Here is a 24,701-nt window from a genome sequence, read left to right as displayed (position 1 = left end):
TGTGGGTGTAGAGTGTGTGTCGGAGGTGATTTGCAATGATTTTTGAGATGGTTTTGTATATGCAGTTACATAGGGATATAGGCCAAAAGTCATTTAATGTGGATGGTTTGTCTTATTTGGGAATGAGGGCTATGAAAGTGGAATTGATGGCCCCATGCATTTATCCAGTTATCTTGCATTCCTCTATGACCTTGAGTAAATCATCTCCAAGGATTTCAAAGAAAGCTAAATAAAACTCCACCGATCAACCATCTAGTCCAAGACTCTTATCCCACTTGAACCATTTTAGGGTAGCCTCCACTTCCCCAAGAGTGACTTCTCTATTCGGGTCTATAGCATTCTCCTGATCAACAAACTGAGGAAAGAGTTGTTCTACTCTTATTACATTCACTAGGGTGGAATTGGGGGGAGCCTAATAGACCTCTTTAAAATGAGAAGTGGTGAGAGAGGCCAATTAAGGGAAGGTATCCACCTCATTACCCTACTCGTTAGTCAATTTCCAAATGGTATTGATTTCCTTTCTTCCATTACAAAATTTGTGGAAGAATTTTGTGTTATCATCTCCCTCCTTCGCCCATATTTCTCTACTTCTCAATCTCCATGATTCCTCCCTCTCTTTAAGAATGTTTCCCCTCTTTGTAATTAAGGTAGTGAGCTTATCCTTATTTTTAGTTGATATAAAAAGTCCCCCTTGTTCTTCCTCCATATCATCAATTTATGATTCAAAATCTCTTAGGATTTGTTCTTCTTGTACCCTCTTGTTATGAGCCTAGATTTTTTATAACTTCTTCAGCTCTTTTAGATTTCTGACGAAGCCTTCGGTAATGTTCCTTCCAATAGCAGGTGGATGAGCCTTCCAGTAGTTAGTGACCAACCAGGTATAGGTAACATCCTTCAACAAGGAGGAGTTGAATTTGAAGGGAGCTCGAGGTTTACTTATATCTCCCCAAATATCTAGGTATATCGGCATGTCGTCGGAAATTCCCCCTGAGCCTACCCACTGGCGGTATGTAAGGCCTCTCTCCAAGAATCATTCCTTGATGAAGAAGTTATCTAGCCTTCTAGCTAGACTATTCACTCCGCATATTCTGTTCCTCCAAGTCGGGACTAGCTTTGCAGAGGGAATGTCAATATAACTGTGGATCTCTAAGAGGTGTCCAAAGAAGGCAAATAGAGGGTCGACCTGGGCCTGGTGCCCCCAATATTTTGAATAGCCCAAAGAAAAATTTATGTCCCCTCCCAAGATGATGTTGTCAGATTGCATGATATCTGATGCCAGTAGATGATCCAAAAGTCTTCCAGATGGTGACAAGGCCCATAAACATTTATCAGTCTAATATCAGTACCCAGCTCTATGGAGAAGGTGTCAGCCCCTATGAATTCAATTACACCCCAAATGTTGAGTAGCTTTATTGAGTAGGGATTATATCTTAGGACGATGCCCCCTAAAGATCCATTTACATTTGTGGCTTAGAAATTCCATCTGGGAAGAATGGATTCTAGAAGATGAGATATGACATTGGCAGACCCCGGAGTTTCTTGTAGGAAGACCGCATCAATTGGTTCAAACTTAATGAGCCTACGAATAGCTAGTTTTTTCTCGGGACTAGCAATCCCTCTGCAATTGAAAGAGAGAACCTTCATGGGGGAGACATATCCAGGGTATTTTATGCTCTAAGGACCCTATCAAGAGTAAGTTCTCGTCTCATGGTGATCTCCTTCCCTGCCTGCTGTTTAGTTATTGTCAGGGAGGATGGTCTTCCTCGAGAGAGCTTTGAAGGAGTGGGGGAAGGTATCAGGCCACTATTGATTAAATCAGGGGCCCGAGACCGAGAGAGGGAGTGGAGGTGGTATCGATGGGGAAGGGGATCATTTCCAAGAGCCATGTTAAGTGGATCCTCCTCCAAGAAGGGGGGGGGGGGGTATATGAGAAAATAGGAGGGGGGGATCAGGGGACATTCAAGGTGATTGGGGGGAGGTGGAAAAGTACCAGAGCTCTGATGTAGTCCCTTAAACATATCCAGATAATCAGAAGAAAATGTAAATGTTATAGAGCAAGGTTCAGAAAAAGACATACCTGAAGATAGCGTGGCTCTAGTGGCCGCCCTTGACCTAGTCAGTGGTGGTGAAGGAGGCCGGAGAGGTGTTTTTCCATGCTTCTTCGGTGTTGTCGAGGCCAACCTAGTTCCAGCTGCTTCAGGGGCTATGTGCTCTGCTTCCTCAGATAGGACAGCGACTGTCCAATGGTCCTTTGAGGGAATTGTCTTCCCCTTGCTCCCAGTTTTCGATTTCCCCAAAAGAGGGTAGTCCTTGTAGAGGTGGCATACTCTATGACATTAACCCCCCAATAATCGAGGATCTGGGTTCGAGTGTAATTCCTCCAGCGTAGGGTGACTTACCGCTGCAACCCCCCTCTAATGTCTAAATGAACCAAGATCCATTCATAGGCCATAACCCCAATAGTGAGGTATGATCTATCCTATTCCAAGAAGGTACTGAGGGTGTGTCCAATTCACTTAAAGATGTCCTCAGTCCAAAATTGTAGCGGCAAGCCGGGGAGGCATACCCATAGAGGTCCAATCCCAAGCTGTTCTTTGTCTGGGTCAAATAGCAGGCTCTATCTCCTTAACATTACAGGGGCCTATTCAATGTGCCAAAATGAGAACAATATACAGTTTGTATGTTTTTCTTGCGAAAAACACAATGCAAACCAACTACAAACAAAGGTTTGAACAAAGGGTAGTTTTGCCAAGTGTTGTCCCCATATTTCTGTGACCCATTGTTTTAATCTTGTCGCAGAGTAGTTCCTTCCCCTTACTCTTCCCACCAGGACTCTCGCAGTTGTGTCCATGGTTTCTTCCCATTGGAAATCCTCTTCCCAATTGATGATTACTTCTTGCGCCTTTGATTTTACGCACCTCAGTAGTTTTCTAGGTCTAGGCTCCATAGTCGTAGTGTTCACCTATGCTCAGGGCCTGTGGTTAGGGTTAGGGTTTGGGGGAATTAGGTTAGGGCTAGTGGGAAAAGTGTCTCGAAGTGGGGGGACATTCGTGAAGCTGCAAGAAGGGGGAACAGGTGCAGGGGTTGAGATGGGGGGAGCCAGATGGGGCGGAGGCACACTGTGGAGTGAGTGAGATGGGTAATGTGAGGCTACAGATGGTTGGAGGGGTGAAGGTCTGGAAGAGCCAGCCACAGGGTCAGGGCCGATGCATCGGACCACAAATTGTAGGGAGGTCAGCGATGGAGGAGGAATGTCAAAGGGTGGCCAGGAGGATGGCACCTTAGGCAGATCAATGACTGCACTAGATGGACCCGTGATCGATGGTAGTGGAGCGATGGCTTTAGTCAGGTCTCTACTAAATGGGAAGAAACCCTCTGTGCCAGTGTGCCTGCTAAAAATGGAAGTACCCTCAAGGGGGTCTTCCAAATAATCTATAAAATCTATCTCCATTGCTGCTCTGGGGGTTACACCAATTGCTGCCTTATTCGGGAATAACCGTCACAATGGGGGACCAATAGTTGCAGACAAATGATAAATGGTAAGGGTTCAATCGCGGCTGTGGGGAGTATGTTAGTTGGACAATGGACAGAAATATGGAGCGCGTAAATGGAGTGGGAGAAAAACGTTGGATGGTAAACAGGCCTAGCCTAGTGTGGACGAGGTAGCACTAGGTGTACTGCGGAAACCCTACCCCGTGTCAGGGTTTAGTCGTGCCAGGGTTCCCATCTCAACCATCCTGATATAATTTTATGTTGTATCAATTGCCTCCTATTTTTTCCTGAGTATATCAAAGGGATTTTATTTTTCCTATTAAACACGAATGTAGAAAGTAAATAAGCACACGAGTCTTCTATGAGAGATGTACATCATTCTCCTAAAGTTGCAAGTGTATCTCCTATTTGTACAAGTTGTCATGAACAAGGTCTAATTGATAATCATAGCCCAGTTGATAAAGTTTCCTTTTAGACATCAGTCATGTCTACTGCTCGGTGTGCACCATTACATCTTTCAACCCCTTTGCATGAATTATCACATAATTATGGGCTAAGGAGGCCTAAATTTGATAGTATAGGCAAAGTCACAGCACGAAAACATGTAAACATAATTATCGATTTTATGGATCTGGAGAAATTTGATTATGAAGATGTGAAATTAAGGATGTTTTCCCAAAGCCTTACGGAAGAAGTCAGGACGTGGTATAAAAGCCTGGCAGCTAGAATTATTCCTTCTTTCCAATAGTTTGAACATGTTTTCATTGATAGATGGGAGGTCAAAGTGAACCCTTTTCAGATTAGGGATGAATAGCAAAACCTAAATAGGTAGCCTCGTGAGATAGTCCAAGGATTCTCAACTAGATTTAACAGAGTTTTTAATGCCATACCTTCATATATAAAACCTCCTCTCAGATTGGCCATGCTTCATTTTCCATATGGTTTTGAGGCCGATATTTCTTATCAGCTCAAATAGAGGAACCGTGCCACTTTGGAGGACATGCAAAAATTTGTGGTTGATGTGAAAACCAATCTGTTCGTAAAAAGGGCTAGTATGGAAGCCGAAAGGAAGGAAGTAGTGAAGGAGGAGATTTCTCCATTGCCAAACCATAAGTTGGACGTAGTGATAAAAACTATGGAAAGGATGATGGAAACATTCACCTTGCAAAATGAACCTACTGTCAAAAAATAGCAAAGAAAGCCTCCTTGCCAAGCAGAATGCGCAGAAAAAGGAGATATTGGTTATTTGTATCACAAGGAGTTAGACACTAATTTTTTTATTTTTTCATTTGGAGACAGTCCTGAAGAATAACCAACACTATGCACTCAACAAGAGGACATTAAAATCCATCAGTTTGAAGAATGTAGTCAGCATGCATGTGTCAACAATAAGGAATTTGATGAAAGTACTGAATCAGAGGAGCATTCTTATAGCTTTGACATGGAACACAAAGGAAAGGATGAATTTCATGAAAATAATTCTTTACCTTTATGTTATGCTGCATTGGAATTGGTGAAAGAAAATTATAAGCTCACCAAGAAAGCGGAGAGGCAATATGAAATTAGTGTAAATTGGAAGCAACCCTTTCCTATATGTGATGCCTCTATTATCTATTACATTGAAGGCCCCCTCAGTCCAAACTTATAGACATTGAGTAATCATGAGATTGAAGATCATGTACTATCTTTGGAACCAATACACAATGAGTTGAGGTAACCTTATTTATTTTCAATGATCCATTAGCCAATTATTTGGATGGTTTCTGCAGTCAAAATGTTCCTCCTTTAGTTAGTTATGAGCCCGAAAATAGGGGTAATGAATATTTTATTCAACAGCTAGCATTTTTGTCTTGTCCAATAGTGGTTCTACATATTTATTACGAAGGTCACAAAAAAATTTGCAGCCCCATCAAGACAGATATAGGTTGAAGTTGTAGGAAAGCAATGTTGCAAATCAAGATTTATCACAACAAAATTACAATCAGTGCATTCCTATGAGGATCCCTTTGCATCATTCTTGAAGTCATCCAGTGGGCTCATGTTCTTTAATCTCATCATATTTGAAACTGTTTGAGAGTTTTTATGGGAATTGTCATTCATTAGTTTTCCCTTTTTGAATGGGAGAAGCACATGCAGAGAATTCAACTAGTGGATAAGGTGCTTACATGGTTGCACTGGTTTTTGAATCGAGAAACTTGTGGATTATTTGAGTGCGAAATATAGCAGGTATGGATAGCTATAATTTGAGTTTGAAGCCTGAGGAGAAGGCCCTAAGACTTTGGTGATGGGCTGTCAGAATTTTCCTTATTTCCTTTGAAGTTTACAATTTGTATAGTGTCAGTTTGAATAAACGTAATTAGTTAGTCAGCTAGTTTAGTTTTTGTTTTTAGTATTTCAATATATTTCCCAATGTTTAGGCACATGGTCTGCATTTTTGTTCTTGGCATCTCGCTGGGAGGATGCCATCCCCAATGGAGCCAATGTTAGGGTCAGTAGCATTTTGTTGAATGTCTTCAAATTTTTTAATTTTTAGTTTGAATAAATCAAACTGATAGCCATTGGCATTGACATAAGTTCAAAAGTCACCATATGAAATCTCCATTAGTTTAGTCATCAAGTGGTCTAGTCAAAGCATGAAGTAGTATTGATTCATTAGGAGTCATGGGTACATATTTCTGAACAGTCAATTCATGAGGTATGTGTCCGTTATGTGCCTGTGTGAAAGTTTCTCTTAAGATCATTACAGTCAATTTCTTTTTCTCGAGGAAAATGGTCATTTGACAATATCCTATTTCTTATTTTCCCCTTTAATATACCCTTTTTTCCCTAGTTTCATAACCTAAACCTTCCATTATCCATTCATAAATCCCTTTTCCTATTACCTATTCATTACTCATATAAATTTCATTTTCCCCATCCTATCCTAAACATATCCCCTCAAAAGACCATGATTACACACTATACATGACATAACCCATATAGTCCCCACTATCCAAGAACACATGCTCCCTAATGTTCTAATGATTCCCATGCACAAAACATCATATCATCCCAAATGGAGTGCCTTATCACATCGTGCTACATGAAAAATTAAGTGCTAATTAAAATCAAACAAGGGACCACTATATCTCTTGCACAATGTCTGCGTTGTTGAGTTTGAGCTATTAATTATCATGGTTAAAGTACAGGGATTGATTTTCAGCTAAGTCGGTGATCGAGGACAAAGTACAACTATGTCAGGGTCATTTGTTTCGCACTTGTGCTACGCAGTCATCGTTGTACATAGCACTACGCAGTCATTGCATAGCATCCTTCCAAAGACACACACCCTTAACACAACTTGGTTTTCATTTTCTAGAGAGTAAGGATGGGGGCGCAACAGATATTGAAGATCCACACCCTAGATCTAGCTCTGAAGGTATCATAAATAATCCAAAAATTTCCATTCAGAAAGGATCAGACTGGAAGCACAAGTTTCTTGTGACAATTGCATTAACAGTGCTTACAATTTCACAAGGAATACTAATTGCATGGTCAAAACGAGCTGCAAAGTATGACTACAGTGTCACTTCAATAATGTTTTTGGTGGAGACTCTAAAATGCGCATTATCATTGATTTCTCTGTTTCAGACATAGGAAAGAGAAGGAATCACAGAGGATAAAAACTAACATTGAAAGGCTTGTTTGACTGATTGAGTACCACATGGGATGAGGTCAAGGTCTATCCCATTCCAGTAGCATTATATCTTGTTTAGAATCTATTGTAGTACTATATCTTTTTCTATGTTGATGCGCTAAGCTACTAGATCTTGAAGAGCTAGAACATTATCAGTACAGGAGTATTGTATCAAATTATTTTTAAATGTAAAATTAACGGAGATTGAATGGTCATCTTATATTATCTTGTCTATTGGATGCACAACTGCACAGTGGAATTCGTCATCGGATCATGTTTTACAGACTCCCATACAAGGCTGGTTCATGGTTATTATCATAGCACTACTCAGTGGATTTTTTGGATCTTACACTAAGATGATCATTAAAATGTGACCTTCGAGAAACATCAATGTGTAGAATTTATGGTTGTATATATTTGGCATGATTTTTGATGTCGAGGCTATGCTCACACAAGATTACGATGAAATTATGCACAAGGGATTTTTCTGCGGTTATTCAACCATCACTGTATACATGGTTATCAACCATGCACTGATCTAGATTTAGAGAGGAACACAACAAATTACAGAGATAACCATAAATACAGAGATGCAGTATAAATAATACTTCATTTCATTAATGTAAAATATTGAAATATGCTTACAAACAGAATGGAAATAAGACTAGCTTGGGTGATGGTAGCTTATCTCTGAGAAGAGATGTGGCGGATACATGCCTCTGAACTATGTTACAATGAGGATCAAAGGCCTATTTATTGTTGAGAAACAATGGAAAACCATAAACATCCAAAAACCTAACCCTAGGAGATGAAGCGCCAAACTATGGGCCCTGTTTGGGTAAATTGGTACATCAACGTCCTGGGGTCGTAACTTTGGCATACGATTGTTGTTTGAAATGCTCAATACCTCATTAGAAAGATCTATCCAAGGACTACAAATTTTGAGTGAGAAATAATATACATCCCATGTTTCTCTCAGTTTCCTAAAAAAAAGTCGTATAGGGCCTCAAAACGGCTTCGGATGTTTAGGGCCCGAAAAATTACAAAAAATAGTAAATTGTGCTACAATTAAGGAAATTGAAAAACTGAAGGAGATGGTTGTGGGGATCCAAGTGGGATTGGTGGGTGGCCACCAAAATCCATCTGGATCATTCCTCCCCCCTTAGGAAGCAATGGTCCCCATTTCGTTGAGTGCCTCCGTGAGATGGGGAAACTTCTACTGAACTTGGTCCCTCGTGAGTTGTTCTATAATCTCAGATGTGTCTAGTAGGGCGGTCCACATTGAACATTGGGTGCAAGCCAAGGAATGGGGGAATGTTGTGCTCCAAAGAATTGTTTCCCATAGCCTTGGTAATGGTGTAAGGACCATATTGGAGTGGTGTGAGCTTCCGATGGGCTCTTGTAAGGCATTCTTTCTGCAGATACAACCATACCTTTTCACACACTTGAAACTTGTCTGGCACCCGATTTTGACCATGTCACTGCTTGTGCTTGGCATTTTCTAGAATGGAGCGGTGATATATCAGCATGTTGGGTAGAGGTGCTCCGAGATTCATATCGAAGGAAATCTTAAACTGACAGTGCAACAATACCCCTTTGGGTGAGGAGAAGATGTCCCTATAATCTTTCATGACCTTATCCACTTGCTTCTGCTGCATGGAGGATCCCTTCGCGGGGGCTATGGATGTGGCTATGATCTTCCCCTTACTTTGAGAGTGAACCAGAAAGAAAATGAATTTCCTAGTGTGGGAGATGATCTTACTGCATTTCTTATCAGAGATCAAAGAGGTGGCGGTAGGTGGGGCTACCTCTAGTATCCTGTATAATGAATTACCCAAAGAAATAATAATAATGCAAGGCCTTGACTCATACACAACATTTTGCTTCCATAAGTATGGTTGTCCTAATAATATATCACAAACGTCAAGAGGTGCAACATCACACAATACCTCATCTGTGAAGGGCTTGATGCCATAAGGAGGGTGACACTGTTGGCGGACTCAGAGATCTTATCGTTGGTGAAGCCACCCGATGTTGTACGTTTGCAGATATGGTATGGTCAATAGGCCCAGACACTTCACGACCTATACTGAAATGGGGTTATTTTGGCACTGTTGACAATGAATTGCAGCAACGAACCCTTCACCCACATTTGTGAGTGGAAAAGACACTCCCCTTGTTGGGTATGGAATCCTCCCAAGGCATGTTTTGGGGCTCAAAGCCCAAGTTTTGACCAAATCTTATTGTAAAGCTCCGCAAATTGCAGGCACGGAGTGCGAAAGTATGATAGAGTCACAGGGTTGTCTGCCCTAGTTTTGTAATGTAATGTTTGCTGGATAGACCTACCCATGGTCTGCAGACCATGGGATTGTATAAATAGAGCAAGGCTCTAAGTGTAAAAGGAGATATAGATAATAGAAGAGGAGTAAGAGAAGTCTAAGTGATTGAATCATAGTGTAAAGTGTGTCTTTGGGTCGTAGGGTAGGAGAAGGCTCTGCAGCTATGTGCGCAGAGGCCTAGTAGTCTGTAGCTGAGTGCACGGACCCCTGCAACTAAGTGCGCAGGGCGAGTCGAGTCTATAACCGTGGAAAGAATCAATAAAGAGAAGTTTTACTATAATTCTGTGTATCTATTCTTGGGTTAATACATGATTGATATAATTTTCGAATATATTGTTTATTTACTATGTGCACCTGTATGAAGGTTCTATGTTGTTAAGTATAACTTAAAGCACTCAAGTAGGCAAAGATAATTAACTAATATTGGAATATAAGAAAGGTTTTGACACAAAGCGTGGCACACATCCCCTGGGTAGGGCTGCGCGAAGGTAGTATATCAGGCCGCGAGGAATGGTAAAGTGTGTGCAGGGACAAACCGCGAACAAGTCGAACTCATCAGACATCTCCAGGGTGTGGAAACCTAGTTCTAGCACCCTCCCATACTACTTCGGGTGAGACCTCAATCCGCACTCGGCGAACTATTGCCGAAAGGGCCAGTAGTACCAGGATTTATTTGGCTAATTAACTCTGAACCTGGGTTAGGCCCCAATAAGCCAACAAATGGTTGCTTTGCTGGGACCGGGATCTGCATAGAGATGTCTGATGTTGTATCACTGGAATCTGGCCAAGAAAGGAATTGAAGAGTGTTTTTATATAAAGATTCATGAGTTCACGGTGCAGGAAAACAAGAATTCGCGATTGTCAAAGGAATAGTGGTTATATTGCTACTTATATACAGAAATCCATGAAATTTTCTTTGCATCCTTCCGTACTAAGTTTTACAAGTGGATCACGAGGCTAGAAAATAGTGAAGGAAGGTGTAAACTCGACAAACCTATTTTTTGGACTCCGAAATTGGTGCGCAGACTGGAAGCATCGAAAAATAGGATCGCGTGTGCTGTCGATCACTCGCTGGATTGAGTCATAGGAGGATTCATCACTGAATTCGCAGTAGATACTTCAGTCAGCTATAGCAGGCAGAATGATGCTTCCTCAAGGGACCACGAGGTAAGTACGTTAAATCTTTGAACACTTGGATTAAAATGCTACTATGTGAAAAGTGGGTTATGCAAATAAATTGATTTTTGGGGCTACGCAGAGTGGGAGGATCTATAGAAACAAGGTACCACAGAACTAGAAACTAGCCCCTTGATTTCACCTCCACGCGTAGGCGAAGAAGAGCTCGTGAAGGTTTCACCAAGAAGTGTGATCAATCTGATAAAGAAGATAATTCCGTGCATACCACGCCCACCCACACCACCACCATTTTCACCATCTTCACCCCCGACTTTCCCCATACCACCTCTACCACCACCGCGAAGTAGTATGGCCAGCACGATAAAGCTACCAGTGCTCAAGGGAGTAGGGAATGAAGATTTGGACCAATTTTGGTTCGTGATAAAAGCGGTATGCGAAGCACAAGGTGTCATGGACGACAATATAAAGAAATCAACGTTGATCAAAGCTCTACAATATTGCATGCTGACCTAGTACATTAAGCATTCCAATGACAATCCAAATGCGGGGATAGCGGATATCCAAGCTACGCTAAATAAGAAATTTAGCAGACCAAAATTGGAGGCACAATCGATCATTGGATTCAAAGAAATCACAATGCTACGAGGTGGAACCCCATGGGAGCTGGATCAAAGACTGAAGTGCACAATTCGTGAAGCGAACATGACCTTAACAGATGGGCAACACCGCGAATGGCTTGTAGCCTCCTTAACACCGCATCTACGGAACACAATGTCACAATAAAGGATAACAACTTAGGCTGAAGCTTTGGAGGTCACAAAGAGATTTCATGACACTCTGATACAAGATCCTAACATGGGAGTCCAAAAAATTCATGCGCAGTTGAAGAACTTGTGCCTTGAGATGCAAAGTTTGAAACAAGATAGGATGGCTTGCCTAGAAGTTCGCGATGAGGTATGGTGCGTAAAGTGCAAGGGCCAAGGACATGACAAGGACCATTGCCCAGTGTTCGCAAATTAGCTCGTGGGAGGAGGGCCAAAGCCACTAAAACCGGAGGCACAAGCAGGACCAAGCGTGACACCTGCATTGTGGTGCACGATTTGTTGGATAGGAGGGAAGCATGCTACAGATAACTGCCATCTATTACAAAAGTATACACAGAATTTCCAGTAGTTGTTCTATAATTTTTGTAGGTCATTAGGACATGACGAGCGCACTTGTAGAAGTTATGAATTGATGATGGATCAGACTCCTACCTACAGAGTTTAGGCTAAAACATGGGCCCTTGATCAAAATGCAGGAATGGTGTGCACTGGATTTCAAGGGTGCGCACAAGGCCGAGGTGGAATGGGACTAGGAAGAGGTTGCGAATAACTAATATGTTACAATTGCAGAGGGTCAGGTCATTATTCCCACGATTGTACAAATCCAATGAGACCATCATGCTTATATTGTACGCAATTTGATCATGAGGCAGAGGACTGTCCCACACTGATAGCAAGGTTGCACGATAAAGGAGCACTCCAACCTCCCCCAACTTGGAACCTACAAATGATGAGGTCTGAGCTGCGTGAGGAAGACCCCAATGTAAATATCGTCCTCTGGAGTGGTATTATGACAGGGGGTGACAAAGGTAAGTAGCCTAAAGAAAGTTCCTAGGTTCATAAGGCTCCAACAAAGGAACCAAAATTTGATTTGGAGTGCACTAAGGAGACCTTCATGGAAACTAAGAGGAGCTTTGATGTTGCTTCCACTTCAGGAAGTAAGGATAACCTGGAGTCAGAAATGGACCCATCGATGCTCACTACATTCTTGGAGACATGCATGAAGTTGTTGCACGACAACAATGCTATGAAGGGGCTACAAGAACTCATAACTAGATGTGTTGGGACTGCGGTAGGGGAGCCACGCATAGTTTGAAAGCTCAAGAAGCACACAACACGAATAGGAAGGGAGATGAGATTGACCATGTAGATCGAGGAATATGAGATGGATCAACTGATTCTGGATCTAGGATCAGACGTGAACGTCATGCCAAAGCAGACATGGGAGCGCATGGGTAGGCCTGCGTTGCAATGGTCTCCTATCCAACTACGAATGGAGAACTAGCAAAAGATCCTACCTATGGGAAGATTGCAGGGAATCACAGTAGAAATTGAAGGAGCAAGCACGCTAGCAGATTTCGAAGTGATAGAGATTGTTGACGATAGCAATCCCTACCCCACGCTACTAGGAATAGATTGGGCCACTAACATGAATGGAGTGATAAATATAAAGAAGTGCAAGATGATTTTTGAGAAAAATTCACTGCGCGTAGTCGTACCTTTAGACCTTGTTGAAGGATCATGCTACACAGAGCCAGTGCACGACTACTACAGTGGAGATGATCTAGACTGTATCTACAAGATAACTACGCGCAAGAAAGACTGGGTAAATCCAACCACGGATGGCCGAATCTCATGGGAGGGCGAAAGCTCCTATACATCAGATTCTTACGAAGAGATAGAAAGATGACCAAACCAGTTACACGAGGTAACCATGCTCAATTGAAACATGATGACAAGATTGTTGCGTTGCATAGAAGCGAAGGTAAGAGACTTGCCTACGTATGACAGCTTAAGTGAGGTGGATGAATTCCTAAACAAATTTCAAAGAGAATTACCGGAACAACAATGTTTCGACACTCTGAAATGGGTACTAAGAGCTACGCCCGGAATATGGTGGGGTGCGTACCAAAGAAGTTTCAAGGATTGGCGTGAATGTAGAAGGATGATGCGCATACAGTTTGGGAAGCCTCAGATGTGGTTAAAAGACAAGAATGATGGATGAAACAGCCCGTTCACCCACCTTTCCTGGTGGGTACAAGCATATGGTACGAAACTTGCAGGAATACACATAGTACTCATGGTAGGAGACATGATCGAGATACCAGTGCGAGCAAGACAACGGCATGAACGACCACTCCATTTGAGACCAAGAAGTATGGTAAAACCAAGCGCGTAGAAGCATATTCATGCAGAAGTTTTTGACAAAGTATGCGAAGGACTGAACATGGTCCACCATGTGAAGCGAGCTAACTGGGCCTATGCATACCAACTGTTCTCTGGGCATATAGGACCATGTGCAAAACCCTGACCTCACAGGCACCACAAGGCTGGAGTATGAAGCAACTGAAGTAAGCCCTGTAATACTTGGAGAACTTAGAGTGTGCATGATCACGCCAATAGATACGATGGTTCACGGAACCTTGGAAGTAAAAATCCAATAGGGAAATTTTAGGCTCCAAGAGCTTGAAAAAGAAAGGGTGCGATTAAGGAAGAAAAGCGCTTTGGTAGAAGTGGAAGTCAAGAAGTTGGAAGATGAGATAAGGGACGATTTTCTTGATAATAAGACCACGATGACAAAACAAGGTGTGCATGATCATGATGAAAAGTTTGAGCACTATCGTCTGTTGAGATTTTCTGTTTTGCATAAGATAGGCAAAATCTCAGTAGATGACAACAATAGGAATCAGTTTCTAGATTAGCTCCAGGTTGTTGGGAGATGATTAATGCCTCCTATATTTGATGAAAGTGAGTTAATGAAGTTGTTAGATTCCCTTTGCTATAAAATAGGAAACCATTCAGATTGTTTGCAATGAGGGGTGAGAGTTTGTGAGAATTGCATTATGTAATCTCCTGTTTGATTAATAAGATTGTCGATGCCTATGTTTGGTGGACGTAGCCCAGATTGGTTGGGTGAACCATGTTAAAATCTGTGTCTCCTGTGCTTGAATTATTTGTTGTGTATATGTTTTATGAGTTGTCGTGCCTCTGATCTCCAACAAGTGGTATCAGAGCAGTTGTAGGCGAGTTGGATTTGCGTACTGGAGGTGGAGCGCAAAGGCGTGGAGGTGCTAGTGCTGAGAGGATTCTCTGCGTGCGTGGTGGATTAAAGAATTGTTGCTGTGTGGATCATTTGCTGGCAGCATGCGTGGAGGTATTCGACTGCTGCGTGGCCGTGTTGGACTGTTGTCCAACCTGCGTAGAGGATTTTATGATCTGAAACAGTGCTGGTGCGCACTGCTGTTGATACGTTGGGTATTCAATTAATTGCTTTGGTATTCTATTGTTTACTGTGCGTGGAGGCCTGTACATTGGAGCGTTGGTATTCAATTACTTACGTTGGTATTCGATTGATTGCTGTGCGTGGAGGTTTGAATTTCCTGGTGTTGTTGGAGCGCTATTGCGTGGAGACCGTATGGGCGCATAGCAATTTTTCAAATGGTTATTGCAGTTGGGCGAGTCTTCACTTAATGTAAGGTTGAAATAACGCTGTTTAAATATTTTTTAAACCTATTCTATACCGCTTTAATCAAAAGAAAGCAATAAACAGCAGAACGCATTTGGAAATCTATCCTATCCTATACAATGGATTCCGCCAAAGGATTTATATGGATTTTTTTTATGTTTGGTGATTGCTATGTCTGTTTTATTGTTTTTTCCCTGCGCATTGTATAACATGGAAAAACAATGGAAGTAGGTGGGAGTGGATCTATATTTCATTGAACTTTTTTTTTGTTGCCCAATGTACTGTAAGCTGCACAGCAACAAAACAAAAACAAAGTTTTTTTTTAAAAGCAAGGCTATAAGGCATAGGCAGTTTTTTGTTTTAAAATTGCTAGTATTTAAACGTTGGTTTTGGAGATTATTGTGTTTTTTGCTGATACAAGATGGCAAAAACTCAAAGTGCTTAATTTGAAATCGAGAAGTTTAATGGCAAAAACAACTTCGAGATCTGGAAGGTGAAAATGTACGATTTGCTTGTCCAACATGGTGTGGCAAAGGCGTTGTTGGGCAAATCCAAACAGCCTTACAACATCACAGATAATGAGTGGGCCGAGATGGATGAAAGAGCGATAAGCGCTATTCGACTGTGTCTAGCTGATGATGTCCTGTTTAATATCGTGTCGGAAACAACAGCTGCTGGTTTGTGGACAAAACTGGAGAAACTGTACATGACCAAATCCTTAACCAATAGGATTCTCCTGAAGCGACAGTTGTACAGTTTGCGAATGAAGGAAGGTACATCGATTGCTGATCATTTAAATGCTTTTAATACTCTTCTTGTGCAATTACAAAGTATAGAAGTAAAAATTCAATCCGAGGATAAAGCTATTACTTTATTGTGCTCGTTGCTCGAATCATGGGATCATTTTGTTACTTCTATAAGTCTTAGTTCATCAGAAACTATTGATTTTGATGATGTAGTTGCATCCTTATTATCGGAAGAAACAAGGAGAAGGTCGCATTCCGAAACCTCTACATCAGAAGCTATGATGGTTAGAGGTCGTTCGAAAGAAAGACACTCCAGGAGGCCGAGCGACTCTCGTTCAAAGTCGAAAGGGAAGAAGAGTAAGCTAAAGTGTTGGTTTTGTGGCAAGTCAGGGCATTTAAAGAAGGACTGCTGGAAGCGACAACAGCAAACTTCAAAAGCAGATTCTTTGACAGAGAAGAAGGAGGCAAATACGACAGATACAGGTTCGACATCTGATTCAGGTATGAGTGATGAAGTATTATCAGTTAATGTGTTAAATCATGGTCAACATTGGTTGTTAGATTCCGGTGCATCAAACCACATGTGTATCCATAAAGAATGGTTTAAGACATATAAATCAATTGATGATGGTGTTGTGTACATGGGTAATGATGTAACATGTAATATTGTGGGCATTGGGAGCTACAACTGCAAATGTTTGATGGGACAACAAAAATATTAACTGATGTAAGGCATGTATCATATTTAAGGAAAAATTTGATTTCATTAGGAGCACTTGATTCAAATGGATATAAAATTGTAATTCAAGGTGGAGTAATGAAAATTTACAAAGGTATTTTACTAGTTATGAAAGCTAAGAAGGTAGGAAATCTATTTCAGTTAGAAGGAAGTACAGGGTTAGATTATGTGTCTACGGTGTCTGAGCATGACAGTAGTTCCATTCACTTATGGCATCAAAGATTGGGGCATATGAGTGAAAGAGGGTTGAAAATTCTGGCTGATCACAAGTTACTTCCAAATTTAAAGTCTAGAAAGCAGAAATCCTGAAATCATTATGCATGCCAAGACCTAAGAAGGACAAACAAGCGATGGTTCCTGTACATGTGTTCCCACGAAACCCGTTGTGCACCAAGATGTCAATGAAGGAGAAGGGAAAAATCGTCACCATAGAGATCGATGAAGAAGAAGAAGATCTGGAGGATCTCATCATTGTAGAGGAGGAAGATGAAGGAATGGAGGAGGACACTCAGCCTGTGCACGCTGTGACAAAATTTCCTGCCTGTGTCCCCCCGCGAAAAGGGAAGGTGATAGTGCCCAAGGACTTGGACGAGACCAAGATCTCAATCCAGACCCCGCTCCTCCCAAACAACACTATGTTTGAAGGTACACACTTGGGACGGGTGCTATTATACAACAAAATGACCTCCTCATCAACTCAAAGGTGAAAGACAAGATGACTGAAGCAAAGACCACAATTGCAGGCCTTGATTCCACACTAACGTTGGTTGCACACTAAAAACGTGCTTTATAAAGCTTTTTACCAAGCCTAAGGGAGCGTTAGTGACCCCACTAACTCATGTTACTAGTGAAGGGGCAGCGTTAGTGAAACTAATATAAGTTCAATGGGTCAAGCCAACGAATTGACTCACAAATATCTAGATATTTATCCCTAAATTTGCTCAAGAAAAGCAAGGAAACATCCAAAATCAAGATATTTGGAGGATTTCTAATCTAAGAAAAGAAGGCAAATGGGAAAGAGCTGAAAAGCGAAGCAAGTTCATTGCTTTTGCCCTAGTGAACTCTAGGAGGAGCTTGGAAACCCTAACTCAATTGCTATATAAGCAAAGTGAGGGTTATTGTGAAAGGGGTCAGAGAATTTGAAAGGATAGCCCACTAAGTTGTTGTGAACTATCATACACTTGAAGAAGTGAGTTGAAAGAGAGAGAGAGAGAGAAGAAGAAGGGGCAAGGGAAGACTGATACAACGGATGGTTGTAATCACTCTTCCATTATTAATACAAAACTACAGTTGTGTTCCCTACTCCATAGTGTCGGTAACATTGTTCATTGAGTTGTTCATTTCGATACTTGTTTAGATGAGTGGTTTAGTTGTATGCAAATAGATGTTCATTGTGCATTCTTATATTAGTTTTCAAGATTGTATGTTGTGATTGTGTTTGCCTTTCCTTTGTGTAGGAATTTATTTGGAGCCGGCTTTGAGGGAGTTCTTCTTGGCTGCATAGCGATCTCCAAACAAATCTAGAAGGAGACTTAAGGTAATCCTCTTTCCATACTTTGTTAACTTATATTTAATAGATGAACATGTGTTTAACTTGGTAGATTTTGCAGATAATCTTACAGTCTATCGAAGGTCCCAGGAATGCCTTTGAGGGTAGTTTTCATTCTCCATACACCATGCATTTTACCCCATAGTAGAATTGGTGACTCCGCTGGGGACTATACATTTAGTTCCCGGTTTACCCAGACTCTTCTCTGTTCTCTCTTCTTTCTAAGAGCTCCCTATTCTTCAGCAATCCTTTTTTCTGATCCACCAAATATCTTGTTGCATCCTACTAGTATACATTCATCTCAGAAACTGATCTTGGAAACCCTTGTTATGCAATATTTCCCACACTAATGCAGGTTACCGGGCTACACAGAGCTTTATAAAGCACTGTGCTTGTGTACAGGCAGCGTTAGTGACCCTACTAACTCTCTGTAACCACTGTTACAAAGCGTTAGTCTCCCTTTACCTTCCTTTCCAGTAGTATCTGTGGACCAAAAGGGATGGAAAATCTTCTCATGGGCTGAAATAAGATCTATAAGTGTATTATGTCAGCAAAACTGGTGTCCTAGAAATTTATTTTTAGGAAAAAGTTTTGGTTTTTCTCTCTTAAAAAACATTTTTTCTAAAAGAAAGACTGATATTTTGTATTCATCCTTCTGTTTAAATAGTTGTGAGTTGCTTCATTTTGGTTTTCAGTAGTTGTTAGGAAATATTGGAAAAGAATCTTTTGGTTATGCATGTGTTGAAAGACTATAGATGCACAAACAAAACTATGAATATGTGAAAAATATGAATATGTAGAATAAGGCTTGTTTGCATCAAATTGAAAAAAAAATTCAAAGCATTGTTTCTGCATGATTTATTGAGTCAAGAGTCTCACCATATTTCATACGTCAACACCCCTACCAAAGACAAATAATCAAGTACACATAAAATTTACATTAAAATCAATCAGTTACTCTTTTGAGCAAACCAACATTAGTGAGGCTAGGATCTTGGGATAAGCATGTGAGTGAGCTGCCCAAGGTTGAAAACCAAAACTAGTGTCATTAATGAGTGAAAAATTCCTTCTGCACTCATATTACCGGGACCACTCCACTAACAATGGAGAAAAATACGAGACAACATTGGACTATAATTGAAGGTAGCCCACCTTCTCTTACAAATCCTTTGGGCATTCTATGTACTGGGGGTCCCTTCGAGGATTTCGAAACTGAGTCGCGGACTCAGGTATCCTGCCCACAAAGCGTGCTGTCTACAACTATGTCCCCCCCGGTGATGTCTATGATTTGAGGTATCTCTAGTGGCCAAACTTATAGGGACTTACACAAGGTGATTGGGACGGGCTGTCCTGGTACCTAACACAGATAGATCTACTTTGTCTTCAGTTTTTGGGAGGATGCTCGTGTTCACGAGAGTACCTGGCCCCTCAATCTGAGGTTCGGGCGAAGCTCTAAAGTAACCGTAACTGTACATTTGGCCATCCTTCTCTGTTATTCATTGAGATACCGGGTTTCATCTCTGGTGATCAGTGCTTATCAGACGAGGTAATTTCCCTCTGTTTGCTGATTGATCCATTTAGTGTATTATATATATATATATATATATATATATATATATATATATATATATATATATATAGGTACCTGAGTGCTATCATTTTGAGACTTTAACGAACATCACAATAAAAATTTATTGATAAAATTAATGGTCACCATGGCTACATCTAGCCCTCGTCATCACTCTAGATGATTTCTAGGACTTCCTCCACTCATTGTGGAGGATCCGCTGAGTTCCACTGAACCGAATTCCCCACCTTTGGGGGATCAATCTCCTAGATCTCACACGAGGTCTGTTTGGACTACTGACAATTCAAGTTTGCCGGAGCATTTCTTTACCAAAGGATTCCTTCCTTCCTTTAACACTCTGCTCACAAATCCGTTAGAACCTATCTTGGCTCCCATGGTACCTGTACTTCCTTCTTCGATAGTTGGAACATTTCCATCTATCCAGTCGACGACTAACAGGTCGTTGAACTTTGTGGACACTTTCGGTCCCCCACCACTTCCCTAGTCGATAGTCTCCACAGCATTGGTAATGGCGAATCCTGTTATCCAGTTTGTACAAGGTACAACCACTCACATGACACCCTCTATGAGTGGAACCCAGCAAATTCTAGGTTCCACCCCTATGGTGCCACACTGCATACCTTCAACAAGTGCCACATATAGTGCTCCTTATAACACTTAATGCAGTACTATGGGTGCGGTTCTCGTTTACCAACAATATGGTCGGCCGTCAATGTACAGTTCAAACCCCCATACTCAAATACTTGGGGGGTTCCCAATATGCACATGCCGATAGGGAATGTAATAGTTCCCCCTCCGTTCACAGGCATGCATGCTAATTGACATGAGTGTCCCCTCTATCAATCAAGGCCAAATGGTCAGTTCTGTGTCGGGCAGGAATCCACAAGGGGTTCCCAACCAGTCCATGGGGGCACCCTACTCACATACTTAAACGAGTCAAGGGGGCACCGCTTATACTGGGTCCAATTTCATACCTCAGTATCAAATCCTCATGGAAATCCACTCTACAACACCATACCGCAAAGCAACTGCTACACCACGCAACCTATGTACACTATGGGGAACCAAATGATGGGAGGAGCGCAAAGTTCCTCAAGTCATCCGTCATCACCATGGTTCGAGTTGGGGGCACCTAACTCTCTGCATTTCTTGGCAACATTGGATATACGTGACTTATACAAGTTGACAAACAACCCCATCTATCACAACTTACAATGGCTGCCAATCCCGTATAAAATACCAATGAACATTCCAAAGTTCAATGGAAAACAAGGGGAGGATCCGGGCACCCACATCACCACCTACCATCTCTGGTGTGTTTCAAACTCTATGGTGGATGATAGTGTCCGGTTATGTCTTTTTCCCTGCACCCTCACTAGCAACACAACAAAATGGTATATTGAGTTACCACGTGCATCAGTAAGCACCTTTGACACTTTAGCAATGGAATTCTTAAAGCACTTCTAGTTACCAATCCGCTATGAGACTGGGACGGAGCTCCTCACTTCATTTCATCAGGACACTGCCACCGACATCTCCGATCATATTCATGAATGGAGACATAGGCGGAGGTTAGTAAAAGCCCCTATCCCAGACTTTCTCTTAACGGACTGGTTCTGCAAGTCCTTACTCCTGCAAATCGCTAGAGATGTCGCTCTAGGTGGTGCAGTCACAGAAGACCAATCCATACGTCATGCCTAACACTTAGATTTGATATATTCACAGTCTGGAACTCTTTACAACATAATCCCCAATGCTCCTTGGAACCCAAATGCTTCTGCCACTTAGCACCCCGGAGTGCACGCCGACGGGATTGTCTCCACAACCTCTGGGGCTGTTGTAAAACAACTCAGTGATTCCATTGCCAAGTTGGTAGTGGACCCCTCTACCAATATGACTTCTCTTCCTACCACTTTGATAAACTCTGTGCAGTCTACACAAAAATCCAGTGGCAAGAACAAGAAGAATAAGAAAAATACCACTCCTTCTGAAGAGCAGTCACCCAAGCAGCCCAACCCAAAATAGAAGGCCGTTGTGCCTACTAATGAGGAAAAGGATAAAGCCACCAGATATCCATGCAAACTCTGTGCTGAAGACCACACGACTTGGCGTTGTCCGCGGCTTCAGGAATGCATAGACTACCTTGCTAAAAGGGATTCTGGTAAGGCACCTGTTGTCCTTAGAAATCCTTTTCCTACTCAACAGCAGCAAAATCTTATTGCCAACCAACTACAACCCCTGCAAGGGGGCAACGATGGTTCACAACATCCTTCGGCTGGTGAAGGATCTTCTACAGTTTACACATTTGAAATGGTAGAACTCACCACAAGAGCCAAATCTTATGGAGCTCCTGTCGCTCCGGCAGTAGAACCATCCTCAGGTCAAAACCCATCGTCGTCCAATGATTTGCATATCGAAAGACTCGTTGAGGACTTTGTAATTAGACCCCCAAAAGGGGCACTTCGACACACAATGCACAATACATTTGCACATGCCACCCAACACTGCAACATTGTAAAGGATTTGGCACAAGTGTTATCGGCTATGTCAACACTCGAAGTATTACAAACATGCCCAACACAATGGAAAGCTTTGCTTTCAGCTATTGGAGGTATTGACCCAATGGATTCCATGCTTGCTATTTTCGACATGGACAAGTGTAAACCTCCCCTTTCTCACCAGCTTGCATTCCAAGTGCATATCACTTCAAAAGGTAAAGGTATACACAGAACTGTCATCGACGAAGGTGCTTCTACCTACGTCATGTCGGCTTCATGTTGGCTCGCCCTAGGTTCTCCAACCCTAACCCCGCTGTCAAACTCCCTGAAAGCTTTCGATGGCCACACCTTTATCCCAAAATGGTACCTTGCTAGTTTCCCCATCACTTTGTTTGGGAAAACCATAACGGTGGACATAGAAGTCATAGATAGAAAACTCGACTATAATCTCTTGCTAGGTCGCAGTTGGACATATGCCATGACAGCCGTTGTATCTACTGTCTTTTGCATCATCCAATTCCCATTGGATGGAGAGGTAGTCACAGTATATCAGTTTTCTTTCTACAACCCCGATTATTCACCATTACCAAGTGGCTCCATACCCCTAGTAGGAGGTGGAACTGACTCGTATGTCAGTTTAGGTACCGGTCTACTGAAGGCTTCTTCCCTCATGGGTTGTTTTCCTCTTCAGCCACCCAAGGTTTCACAAAAAGTCAACATGCTTTCATCTATTCCTCATGAACCGACTGATCCATGGATCCTGCTGGCTCCTTCAGACCTTGACACATTCGGAGACCAAATGTCGCTATCACCAGCTGAATCGGCCAACCAAGCCATTCAATCTGCATCTCCGGTCATGTTGGTTATGGCCGACGGTACCACCGCCCTTCCCATAACCACTCCTCCTTTAGATCCATTCAATCAACTCCTTCCTATGGACGAAGTTGTTCAGGAAATCATGAGTTTTGGAGAGCAACATTGGGAGGATTGGCACCATTGTGTCCCGATATCTAATTCAAACATGATGCCTTTTAAAAACCTGTCCCCTGACATACCAAAAATTGTTTCCTCACCATATGAGATCATCCAAACTTTGGATGCGGAAGGAAACATGGGCAACACTTCCAGAACATTGCCCACAGATATTTCGGTCACGACAGGCATCATGGAAAACATCCAGATGTGAGCAGATTGTAGTCTTGAGGAAATTGCGAGCTCCACCTGCCTATATGAGGAATTCCACAATGAATTTGTTTGGTCTCACGAGGAAATGCCCGACTTTAATCTGTCATTTGTCGTGCATGAGATCCAACTTTACGACAAAGCAAAACAAAATGGGTGGCCAATCCCTTCCCTAGAAATAGCCGTTGAACCCATGCCCAGCACTACGGACAAAGAAGAATGCTTACTATACCTTAAACAGATGGATAAAACTCGTCAAGAGGCCAACTTGGCACTCGAGGCTCACAAGCGCTAGGTACAATCCCTATTTGCAAAAGAGCTTAAGTTTCCTCCTTACCAAGAGGGCAACCTTGTGTTGCTCTATCATCCAAAAGATGACCTCTTGGAGGCATGCACGCTTCAACCCAAAAGGCTAGGTCCCTATGTCGTAACGAAAGTCCTCCCCATGGGGGCATATGAACTACAGGACCAGGAAGGAGTCCCACTCAAGGAGCCCACATATGGGCTCTATCTGAAAAGGTATTATGCCTAGTATTGCACTGGGCATATGCTTTGTAATTTTATGTATTCATAAGTTTTTCTTCCCTTTTTGGTGTGATTGGATTGTTTTGTTATTTAGTGGAGTACTTGTCTCATGCATTCTTCTCGCAATGCAGATGTCGTCATTACCTTTAGCATACGTAGGATACGCGGATGGTGCCAGTCGTCACACACAGCACATTGCATCAACTGCTTGGGTCATTTACACACCCGAGTCAGAACTATTTTGCTCCAGAGGGATCTTTCTTGGTCCCGCCATCAATAATTTTGCCGAGTACATGTCTGTTTTTTCACTTCTCACGGAAGCGTTGTTAAGGTACATCTCCAATTTGGTGGTCAAGTTAGACTCCCAGCTAGTCATTATGCAATTGACTAACCGTTACCACATTCATAATCCAACATTGTTACGTCATTATCTAAGGGTGCGACTTCTGGAACGTCGATTTCAAATAATCACATATGAACATGTTCCTCGAAAATTAAATACAGTTGTTGATTCATTAGCTAACTATGTATTAGATTAGCATTTGTCTCATTCTTTATAAGAAGCATGCATGAAAAGTAAAACATTTACTGAGTTAAAATTTTGTTACAAAAAACATTTAAGAAACACATTTACACCACCAAAATACCAAAAATGTCTGTATATATATGTGTGTGTATATATATATATATATATATATATATATATATATATATAGATCGTCATCCAGTCTTTTACATCAAAATATTCCAAAACTTGGATGTTTTAAGTACAAAATGGCTATAAACGGTCCACTACAAATACTCATATGGCTACACCAAAACACCTGCTAAAAAGAGCCTATTGCTCCAGAAATGCTAAAACTGCCCTAGCTACCCTCCAAAGAGGAACCAGAAACCACTCAGGTACACCGTGTGTCGCTGCATATGAGCGAGAATCTCC

At 41.8% G+C, this 24,701-nt stretch overlaps 1 pseudogene; it reads left to right on the top strand.

Moving 5' to 3' along the window:
* Nucleotides 1–1,707: 1,707 nt before the first annotated feature.
* LOC149180950 (CMP-sialic acid transporter 2 pseudogene) lies at nucleotides 1,708–7,710 on the top strand (annotated as a pseudogene).
* Nucleotides 7,711–24,701: the final 16,991 nt, after the last annotated feature.

Source organism: Pinus tabuliformis, chromosome 3_2 (assembly GCF_031772625.1).
Source record: "Pinus tabuliformis cultivar Carrire ecotype Pingquan chromosome 3_2, CPIR1, whole genome shotgun sequence".
NCBI classification, from domain to species: domain Eukaryota; kingdom Viridiplantae; phylum Streptophyta; class Pinopsida; order Pinales; family Pinaceae; genus Pinus; species Pinus tabuliformis.
This window is presented reverse-complemented; position numbering and strand designations above follow the sequence as displayed.